The sequence below is a fragment of the Anastrepha obliqua genome, chromosome 4, assembly GCF_027943255.1.
Source record: "Anastrepha obliqua isolate idAnaObli1 chromosome 4, idAnaObli1_1.0, whole genome shotgun sequence".
NCBI lineage: Eukaryota > Metazoa > Arthropoda > Insecta > Diptera > Tephritidae > Anastrepha > Anastrepha obliqua.
Genome location: NC_072895.1, coordinates 110,674,300 through 110,686,547, shown reverse-complemented (window position 1 = coordinate 110,686,547; position 12,248 = coordinate 110,674,300).

The window sequence follows — 12,248 nt, the reverse complement described above, 5'->3', positions numbered from 1 at the left end:
AAGCAAATCGTTCCAGGAGAAGAGCGCAGGTTGTAAAGGCGGTCCCCGATCCTTTTCTTTCGCGAGAACACTACCTAACAGGTCCCTTGTTTGGTCAGCTCGTCCACTTCGCAGTTTTTCGCAATTTCGCTATGACCAGGTACCCAGATTAGCCTTACGCCAAAGAATTCGAATGCAGTAGAAATTGAAACGAAACATTCCCTGACCAGTTTGGAATGCACCATAATTGCGGCCAGTGTCCTAATTGATGCTTGGCAATCGGTGTAAATTTTTACCATATTAACAGCTATTACGCAAGTTAGTACCCAATCAGCTGCTTCTTTGATTGCGGCTACCTCCATTTGCAACACACCGCAGTGATCCGTTAACCCGAATTCGAGTTTGATGGGGAGTTCTTTGCAGAATACTTCTCCTCTAAGCGTACCATCCAACTTCGAGCCATCCGTGAACAGGTTTACCAAGACTTGTTCCCAAGTGCTGTACCTTGTCCACTGCTGCCTTAATGGAATATGTGTGGTGAAAGTTCCGCTGGGACTAAGCGATGATACACACTCAACCGCTGTCAACCCAAAGCTTCTTGGGATAATTGAGTGTCCGTAAGTCAGGTCGAGCCTGAAACAGGTTCGAGTCCACCTGATTGCGGTACGTGCGGCGGCAGATTTGCCTGCTATGTCTACAGGTACCAAATTTAACATTACAGTGTAGGAGTAGTTTCAAGCACACCACTGATCAGTGCAGACCTTTGAACTCTCTCCAGCTTCTTTAAGGAGGGGGTAGGGTCACAAAATCGAAATTGTTTTTCTTCACTCATCTTATAGTAAATCATTTCAAGAATGTTGTGTCAAAATTTTAAGTGGATCGGAGCAGAACTCTCAAAGTTATAGCCTTTGTAGGCACTCTACCTCGAATGCGGAGCATCGATAGATGCTTGGCAATTCCCAAGGGCTCGGCTGTCGGCGTCATTTTTTCAAACGCGTTTTTCCCGAAACGACTTCTTAAAAGTCGGTGCCAATCACAACTCCGAAACTATTCAACCGATTCTTTTCAAATTTGGCACACGTTTTCTAAATCAAAAATACCTCCCCCCCCCCACTGTTTTTTTTTTATTTTTTTTTTTAAGGTTGTTTTTCACTTACAAATATGGCGAAATTTTTCGCCAAAAATGCTCGTTTTACCAAAACTACAAAAATGAAAAAAAACAAATTTTATTAATGTAGGGGGGAGCATTACGTCATACTTTAACTGAAAAATTCGACTTTTTTAATATAGTTTCAGATGATTCTACGACGAATGCCGATTGGCACCGCAGAGCACCTCTCGAAAAACATATCTCCAAAAAAACTCTGTCATGGGCTTATTTGTCAATATTTTATTATTAATATTTTTTAAAAACTTATTGAAAAGATGTACAATAACATGCAACTGATTTTATTAAAGTATCTTAAGCCATATTTCTGTAAAAAATTCAAAAAAAAGTGTTTTTTTTTTAGCGCTAAACCCTACCACCCCCTTAAGGATGTCATCCTTTTCAGTGAGTTCCACCGGACAATGCCTCCATTTCACAAAATTCGCTTTATTATGGTATTACAGAGCCAAAATACAATTCTAGCCGAGAGGTCTTATCTTTTGCCAATGACACCCTTGCATCCATACAGGGCCATTGTTGCCTTCCTTACTCTCTCCTCAATGTTAGGCTTCCACGTTAGCTTACTGTCAAGGATTGGGCCTGGGTACTGATACAGACGGAGTGCCCGGAGTGAGCTCTGGGTATTTTATATTTCCTCGTACTGTCGAAAGCATAATTACTATTTCTTCCTTCATTTCAAAATTATTTTCTACCAGCTTGCAGAAATACACGAATGGTTTATGTTTTTTAATTTAATTGAAAACTCTCTCTCAAGAAAAAAAATTATATATTGAATTATTGAATATGTAACCGCAGAGTTTGCCATGTTTCTTATTTTAATAGGCACTACTTTCGACTTTAGTAAATTAACCTAGCAAATTTCTGCGCCTGCCTGTAGACATTTTTTCAGTTACAATTAGAAAAAATTTTTTTTTTTTTTCAATCAAATATATTTAAGAAAGAGCTGAATTGACGGTTGGGAAGAAAAATTCATTATGTTTGCGTAAAATTTTTGTGAAAGTGGTTTGAAACTGTTTTATGGTCGATCCTTAGCTACTGGTCGATGCTATGATTACTAAGAAGCCGATCAACTTTTGTTATTTCTGTGATTTTATCAACATTTTTGACATTATCAACATTCATTCATTCATTTATTCGACAATTAACATCAAATGTGTCTGTAAGGAATCGCAGGACCAACCTCCAACTTTTCCCCCAATCTAATAAAGGGTGGTTAAATTTCAAGGGCCTTGTTGAATGTGAACCACACCTAAACGCCAATTTTTTTCTGCATTTTATTTGATATTTTTTAATTTCAGATTAGCTCAATTTGAACTATGCAGATACACAATCGAACAACGCGTTAAGGTGATTCAGGCTTATTATGAAAACGGGCGTTCAAATCAAAATACATATGGCGCACTTCGTGAAGAAAATCATCTGCAGTGATGAGGCACATTTTCACCTCAGTGGTTTCGTCAAGGAGAATTGCCGCATTTGGGCGGATGATAATCCAAGAGTGATTGCCGAAAAACCAATGCACCTATAAAGAGTAACTGTTTGGTGCGGTTTATGGGTCGGCGGCATCATTGGGCCGTATTTTTTCCAAAATGAGGCCGGTCAGGCAGTTACTGTGAATTGTGTTCGCTATCGTGAGATGATAACGAACTTTTTATGGCTGGAATTGGAATATATGGATGTGGACGATATGTGGTTTCAACAGGATGGTGGTACTTGTCACATAGCTAACAAAACAATGGCTCTTTTGCGCGAAAAATTTGATAGCCGAATAATCTCACGTCGCGGCGATGTCAACTGGCCGTCAAGATCATGTGATTTGACACCGTTGGACTTCTTTCGTTGGGGTTATTTGAAAGAAAAGGTATACGTCGATAAACAAGCAACAATTCAAGAGCTAAATGATGAGATAATTCGGCACATTAACGGCATAGAACCTCAATTATACCTCAGCGTCATCGAAAATTTAAACCATCGGATGGAGGTGTATTGCCGAGGTCGCGGCTGCCATTTGGCCAACATTTTGTTCTGTGCGTAATGGAAATATACCAATATTATCATAATAAAGAAAAATGAAAAAAATATCCTAAAAAAATGGTATTTTATTCAAAATCAATATCGGCCCTTGAAACTTAGCCACCCTTTATATAAACTTTGAAAGTATTTTTTTTTTCATGTTTGAATTGGTTTTCAAATAACAGCTATGGCATCATAATTAAATTGTTTCTATCGATATCTTTCTCGAAATGCGCTGAGTTAAAACCTAATATCTTCTGCTCAGTCCGGTAATGCTATCTAATCTCACACTCTTATTAAACAACAGCAAGCAGCTTAACCCAGCTTTAGCATACTTTTTGGCGCTTTGCAAAATAAGCCCTAACTTAGCACAAGCTGCTGAATGGGTAACTGCGAGCACCAACTAAGATTATTGTATAGAAAATTGTGTAAAAACAAAAACAGGCAAAGTAAAAAAAGAAAAAAAAAGAAACAAACAAAAAGCAAAGAAAAAAAAAACACTTACACCAAAGATAAGAATAAAAACCGAAGCATGAAAGCCATAAGCATTAGCCTTGGACAACGCTCAGCTAGATAACTGTTAACGAAATGCGAACGTGAATAAAAAGCTTATAATACCCATAGACTTTTGTGTTTGGAAATCTAATAAAGTCTGCGTGGCTTGCAAGCCATATTTTCAGTATTTCCGACACGTAGCCTCACGCCCACTCAACTGGCGCTCTACGCTCATTCAATTGTGGACTAACTAACAAAAATAAGCGCGTCACTGGTGGACGCAGAAGAGGATAGCACAGGAAGCAGATAGTGTGTGCTTGCATAGACAATGTACGTGCACACACACACATTTATGCGGGTGTGTGTAAGTGTTGTTTGAGTATTCTTATCATTTCATTGTCGTGCCGTGCTGAATTGAGTGGAATGCCAGCCACGTTCTGAATACCAAAAACATAACTAAATTCCCTGTTATTTATGAGGTAAGTATGCTTTTATGTTCGCTAATCAGCCTGTGAAAGTCAAAAGTGAACATTATTTGAAAGCGAAAATGTGACTGGTTTCATTTCAAAATTTCTTTATAGAGTTGCTTAATATTTCCAGATGTTGAAGAGCAATATTTTCGTACATTTTTTTTAGTATTTGAGAAACATCACTGAAGGCCACTATGTCAGTGTAAGAAAGCGTAACAAAGCATTTGAGGCAAAGTTATATGAAATCAGTAGCTGAGAGGACCTATTCTTATTGCCTAAAAAAAGTAAGCAAAGAAGGAGCAGTAATTCTCAACATATGGCTCTTTTACGGGAATTATATGTGTGCCAGATGTTTTTTGGGGCACTCGGTATTCATACACGTGCTGCTGGAAAGCATTTGTGTGTGTAACAAGAGTGGTTCTGCTAAAACAAATGGCGCCATTTTATGGCCGAATAGTCTAGAGTAACTCCAAAGTTTTTCTATCACTCGCAGTATTAATGATAACTCGCCGAATCGCAGCCTTGGAGTCTTTTCTCAAATGGACAACTCTTCAAATTTTCATTGAAACAGCAGCTGTATGGAGAAAGCTTTCACATCGATTATCTAGTGGCATTTCACTCACTATGTAAGGAACCTGGAAGAGTTTTTATGGATAATAAACGGAAATTGGAGAGGCTCAAAATTTCTGACTCAAAGTATTACTAGGGAAATCTGCTTCGGTATAAACCATGGAGTGGGCCAAACAAATATAGAACAATTTAATTTGTGCCGCTCTTTTATATTGGGTATGGAAATAAGTTTCCGCCCTTTCTTAGTCAAAGTTACGAATTAGTTAAACAATTTAAGAATAAATGCTAATATGTGAAGTGTGTGCCATTGGAAGCTACAACTTTATTCCATCTTTCAGGTAGCATACGGATTTCTCTGACAAAAAATTCAAGTTATATTGACTTAATCCACTCATTGCGCCAGTTTGCGATGCTCTCGTAAGAAGTGAACCGCTCTCCATTAAGGGCTGACTGCATTGATCGGAAGAGACGGCAATCCGAAGGTGCATTGTTTTGGGAGTACGGCGGGTGGGGAGAGTTTTTCCAATGCACTCCCTCTAAATATTTCTGAACCGATTTAGCAACGTGTGGCCTGGCGCTGCCATGCAGCAAAATCAGTTTGTCATGTCTATCGTCCCATTCCGGCCGCTTTTCTTTAAGAACTCGATTCAAACGCATTAGCTGCAGTCGGTAACGATCGCCAGTGATGGTTTCAAATGGTTTAAGAGTTCTGATCCCATCAGATGCCCAACATAACCTTTGCAACGTGAATATTTTTTTTCGCTGTCGATAGACCTGGTTCACTTGGTAAGCTCCAACATTATCGATGCTGAGGGTAAACATAATAGATACATTTTTCATCGCCAGTGACGATGCGAATCAGAAAATCTTTTCTTTTCTGCCGTTCAAGAAGCATCTAACACGTCACTAAACGTCTATCGATATTCCTCTCTTTCAATTGAGTTTGCACTCAGTTAGCTGCTTTCTGGCAAACGTTTGCCGATGGTTGATCTGTCAACATCCAACTCTTTAAACATCTCAGCAAGGGTTCGATATGCGTCTTCATACAAAGATTATTTCGGTTGAGTATCTTCGAATTTTTTCGGTGCCCCTTCGCGATCTGTATTACTCACTTCGAAATTGACACTTTGGAATCGTCAAAACCACTCTTTACAAGTTGCATTTGATGGAGCGTTATTACCGTGAATATTGATGAATATACGACATGCTTTAGCTGCACTTTTCTTTAAAAAATAGTAATGAAGATTGACTTCCCGCAAATGCTGTTTTTTCGTGACGGACGTAGACATTTTTGACGTCAGATAAAAAAGAAACTTTACGCTTCAAACGAATGTCAACTACTGCGTTCAAGACCTCACATATACACTTTTAAATCACCAGTATGTTGCTAGAGCGAACAAAAAAATAGTATCAGCAGCGACACCTCTTTTACGAGGGCGGAAACTTATTCCCATACCCATAACTTCGTTTGATTTATTAATTTTATTTAACCTCTTTTATTTAGTTTTTTCTTATATGCAAATTTCCATTGCCTGTTTTGTCATGTTGTTAATATTATTATAGTACCAGAATTTTTTTTCTGTAGAAAAATGTTTACTAAGAACTCCACACAAGAGACCTTTAGGGTCGAAGTACAAACCCCTGAATTATAAGAACTCCACAGAATTACAAACAAACAAAAATTTATTATTTCCGACATTTTCTACAAATACCTCCATACAAGTTTCGGTCTGCATTAAGGCTAAACACTTGGATTTTTGAATTTTCGCGATATGATCGTAAGACTAAAACTTTAGGGCTAGTTTTTTCTTATAATACAGACAAACCAGGAGCTTTTTCTCCCTGGGAAAAACATGCTCTCCACAACTTCCTAAATTTCAAAATCCAAAATACTTCAAACAAATTTGTAGGAGGAAATGCCTAAGCTTATAAAACCGTGCTTTCCGTAGACTACTAGAAACAATTTAGTTGAATTATCTCTTCACTTCAACAATAGCATGGCAAATGAAGAAAACACGTTGCATACATTTAGGCCGATTGACTGAATTTTTATTATATTGTAGATTTCAGATATAGTTTTAGAAATACAGAATCGTGGAGCTACTTTTTACGCACTTGCATAACTTTAAGCATTTTTACAATACAGTCTTGACTTTAACTAAAAATTTCATACTGCTTGTATCTGTAAAACAGCTCATGACATCAACGCCAAAATTGTGCTAATGACAGTTGAATATATTGTTTTTAAGCCATCAAACGCATTTGCGTCTCAGTTTTGTTGAATTTTCATTTTCTGTGATAAAATACAAACGTAATAGTCTGATTGCGTTATATTTGGCTGGAAAATCACAACCAGCCATTGTTCGTGAGCTCAGTCACCTCAAAGTGAATAAAATGTTTGTGTATCGCACTATACAACGTTACAATGATACTGGTAGCATTGCAAAACGATATGAAGGTGGACCAAAAAAAACCGCAACAACGCCAGAAATGGTTCGGAAAGTGAAGGCTCGACTTGAACGAAATCCACGTCGAAGTGGAAGAAAAATGGCCAAAGAACTGAAAATATCGCAAGACAGCATTCGACGCATACTGAAAAATGAGGTCAAGATCAAGGCTTACAAGTTCCAAAAAGCACACGATCTTTCACCCCAGCAAAAAAAGTTCGGTGCGAAAGAGCAAAGGAGTTGTTGCGCTAGCACGAACGAAGCGAATTTCCTAGCGTTGTGGTTTCTGATGGAAAAAATGTCCCAATTGAGCAGTTCATAAACACTCAAAACGATCGTGTTTACTTGACCGAACGCTCATACGAGAATTTGAGCCTACGTATGGCCACTCGAAGCAATTTCCCATTGCAAGTAATGGTTTGGGCCGCAGTGACCGCTGATGGACGCTCTCCAATCGTTTTTATCGAGCCTGATGTCAAAGTGAATGCGACTTATTATCGGGAAAATGTTTTAAAAGCTGCTTTAGAGCCGTGGACACGCAAACATTTCGGTCGTAGACCATGGACGTTCAAACAGGACTCGACACCGTCGCATAAAGCTCGTGTGAACCAAGAATGGTTAAAAAATCATGTTCCACACTTCATTTCGTCCACACAATGGTTTTTGAACTCGTCAGACGCAAATCCGATGGATTATTCCATCTGGTCCATTTTGGAGAGCAAGGTGAGGACTAAAAAATATGCCAGTATGGATGCGCTGAAAAAAATATACGAATATACGAGAATGGGCCAAAACACCTCAAGATCACATTCGTGCAGCATGAAACTCATTTTTTGACCGTTTGAAGGCTATAGTCAAGGCAAAAGGTGGTAAAATTGTAGTCATCTTTGAACAATTTTGTCTTTGAAATCAATAAAAACTTATTTCACACAAAAAAGTTATGGTGTTTTTAAAATCGTTCACCCTGTAAACTCCTCCCTGAGAAAATGCAGTAAAATTATTAAATTCACGATTCTCTGAGATGTTTAAAATTTCCATTATAAAATTTTGAGGCGCAAAAACGTAGAAGTAAATGTAAAAACTGTCAGCTCTCAGGAAATAAGCGTCAAACACAAAGCCTTGCCTGACACACTTTTGGGCGTAAATTTATTTCCACAGCGAAATTTACACTCCAAAAATTGCTAATAAATAAAAGGCGCATAAAAAGCGACGCTAAAGCGACACCAAAATGATAACAAACAGCAGCATGGTCTATGACAATAAATAAACGAAGGCAGTAACGAGTGGCAGGGAATATTTTCCATGTGCCAGTGTGTGAGTGCGCCTATGGAGGAGCAAAGCAAAAGAAGTTGATAAAGAAAAATTAGGGGAAAATAAAAAACGGAGCATCTAAAAAGCCGTCAAAAAAACGTTTATCACACCATGGCAGCAGACGGCCATTTTAATACTACTTATACACACACACACACACATATATGCATAAACGTCTGCATGTGTCGTTATTAGCGCAAGTGTGCTTTTGACTATTCCTTTTTTCTGTTTTTCTGTGCATGTGTGCCGCACAGCGCGCATTAAATCGAAAAGGCAGCAAAAAATCGAGCCGTTATTTAAAAAAAAATGAAAAGACGCGGAAAAGACGTTTGTGGCTTACAAATAGGCGCTAGAGTGCAGCAGGCGGCACAAATTTACACACATTTAAAACTGCCTTTCAGAAGGAAAAAACGTAAATTCGCGCAAAAGGAGGAGAATAAAAAAGCAACGAGTTTTTTGTGTCTTTGTATTTGCTACGCAGTCACGCTGTTGCTGCCAGTTAGTGCCTTAAAGTATGCTAGAAAACTGAACAATTCCATTTGAGCTCAAACAGGCGCCAAATGCGTGTCAAATGGAAAAGCTGAGAGAATGAATGGGTGGAAAAACCAAGTGAAAAGCAGAAAAGGGAGTAGAAAAAAAGAAAAAGTGGAAAAGGAGCAATAGCAAGCAGCGAAAGGAGCAGCAGCAAAAAAATGAAGCAACCAAGACAAAAGTAAGCACAAAAATGCCGAATTCTACCAAAGAAGAAGAAAATGCTTAAAAAGAAAAGGTTGATGACATGAAAAAATTTGATAAAAAATTATGGGTAATGTGGTTACGAAAAACAAAAGGAAGTTAAGTAATAAAAGCGTAATATCAGCAAGACCGCTTTGAGTAGCCATATATACTCCCTACGATTGTGTATGTGTATTAGGGTGATCCACAAAAAGTCGAGGTCCTGCATTTTGGAAAAAATTGTTTTTTTTTGTTTTCATATTGAGCAAAAGCACGTATTTTGCATGCGAAAAATAATTTGTTGAAAATTTCTATATCAAAAATTAAAAGCCAAAAATTAATATTTTTCAGAAACTACGCTTTGCCTAGAATATCAAGTGGTGTAAAAAATTAAGCAAACGCTTAATTTCCTTCTCAATAAAACACAATTCTAGTGACGTAGTAATAACTATTCAGTACTTTGTGACCCACCCTAATGTATGTATATGCGCATATTTGCAAGTAATCGTATGACTTTTTTTTTAATTTTTTATCAGCTTTTCTTGAAGCTGACATAAAGTATTATATATAAGCCTATATATATGTATATATTTGCATGTTTGTGTGGGTGTGCTATATTCGCTTTTGCGGCTTGAGCTAAAAGTAGATAAGCAAATGCGCCACAGATGGTGTCTTTTGTGTGCCAATGAGGAGTTGAAATAAGAACAAGGCGCAGTAGAGCCATATCTGTCTGATCAGCTTGCATCTATCTACCTACATACACAATCTGCTTAAAAATCCAAACTACCCAACCAACATATTTTATGGACTAGTTGCGGAGTGACCCCAATTCCACTAGTTGAAAAATGGCTTCTTGGGGGTGTATGCAAACCAAATATTTCTGCTAAACAAAAATGCTGCAAATGAAATGAGGACTGGAGTCAATTACACCGGCACACAAAAAAAAAAGTGGGGAGTACTTTTGACTAGACCCATATATCCCTATGTATTTTGACGCGCTGAATCCGAATTCGGTGTCCGTTTTGCCCGTACGCCCCCAAAATTTTAAGTAAATAGCGAAAAACCGTGAAACCCCATGAAAAATCGCTGAAAATCGCATTTATAGACGTTTGTCAATTTTAAAAACTTTTCTTATGAGTGTATTATACCTGATTTCAGTGTATTTTGACGCACTGAATCCGAATCCGGGGTTTGTTTTGCCCGTACACCCCCAAAATTTTGATTAAATAGGCTAAAACCGTGAAAAACCGTGAAAAACCGTGAAAATTGCTGAAAATCGCATTTGTAGACATTGGTAAATGTTCGAAAGTTTTCTTGTGAGTGTATTATACATGATTTTAGTTCATTTTAATGTGCCTAATACGAGTTAGGTTTTCGTTTTGCTTTTAACTACAGATTTTGCATAAACTGTACATATGCGACTGTGATTGCATAAAGAAAATGATACATTTTTTTCATTTATTTTTCATTGAGTGCTTATGATAGAGATGGAAAAATATGTGAGAAATGCTGCTCTTACACTGTTCTTCTTCTTTTGTAACGTATTCTTTTTTCTTCAAACGATCTATGTAATGGATTTCTATTTCTCTTCTTGTTCTTCTTTTTTTCGTCTCTCTGTAACATCCAGCAAAAATCCGCCATCATGTTGACATCCCATCTTCCCTGATACCGATTCTCCATTTCACTTATGTCTTGATGGAATAGTTCACCTTGTTCTTCACTGTAATCTCCTAGATTTTCAGGAAAGTAGCCGAGGTGAGAGTGTAAGAAGTGCAATTTTAAGTTCATTAAACAACCCAAGTTTTTGTAATTTTCTAGTAACCCGTCAACTATATTCTCGTAATCCTTACTTTTCGAATTTCCTAAAAAGTTTTGAGAAACATTTTTCAAACTTCGCCAAGCTGCTTCTTCAGTGTTATCCATGCTTGTAATAAAATTGGCATCTTCAAAAAGTCGTTCATTGGATTTTTCCCACTTCCATAGCATTGTGTTGCAACGACCACAAACTTTGTTAGGCATACACCCTTCGCCTTGTTTCGTAATATTTATACCAAAGCATTTGCTGTAAACAGATTTCAACTTTTCAGTTAAAGGTTTGCGATATTTTGCAAGTTCAAATTCGCCACAGATGTAACAGAATGAATCTCGATCTTTGTTACAAGTATGTATCTGATTTCTTGTAGCATTATACTCTAGAGAAGCCAAGTTACCCACTAATGTAGAGCCTGACCAGTCGCCGATACTGGGCTATCCCTCCCCTGCATCGTAAAGCACTTGCTTGTACTTGCCATGACGGCACGATAGCCGTTAACCCAGGGCTCCGCCAGATTGCTCTGTTGCCCACCGTCACCTCGTGGAGGTGCCCTGGTCGCAAGTACAAGCAAAAGAATAGATTCATATGCCAAGGTTTCTTCAGTAGTAAAACTATCCATGAACTAGCCTATTTAATCAAAATTTTGGGGGTGTACGGGCAAAACAAACCCCGGATTCGGATTCAGTGCGTCAAAGCACACTGAAATCAGGTATAATACAGTCGTAAGAAAACTTTTTAACATTTACCAACGTATAAAAAGGCGATTTTCAGCGATTTCTCACGGTTTTCACGGTTTTTCACGGTTTTAGCCTATTTAATCAAAATTTTGGGGGTGTACGGGCAAAACAAACCCCGGATTCGGATTCAGTGCGTCAAAATACACTGAAATCAGGTATAATACACTCATAAGAAAAGTTTTTAAAATTGACAAACGTCTATAAATGCGATTTTCAGCGATTTTTCATGGGGTTTCACGGTTTTTCGCTATTTACTTAAAATTTTGGGGGTGTACGGGCAAAACGGACACCGAATTCGGATTCAGCGCGTCAAAATACATAGGGATATATGGGTCTAGTCAAAAGTACTCCCCACTTTTTTTTTTTTTGTGTGCCGGTGTTATCGTTGTTTATATCGATTGTAAAGTAGTCTATTAACTGGTGCAATGCTGATAATTTACATTTCATTGGACAAGCTATCTTAGCTACAAAGCAAAATGCAACTGGGTGGTTCAAAACTAGAAGGCTCGGTTGCAGGTTACATTTGAATAT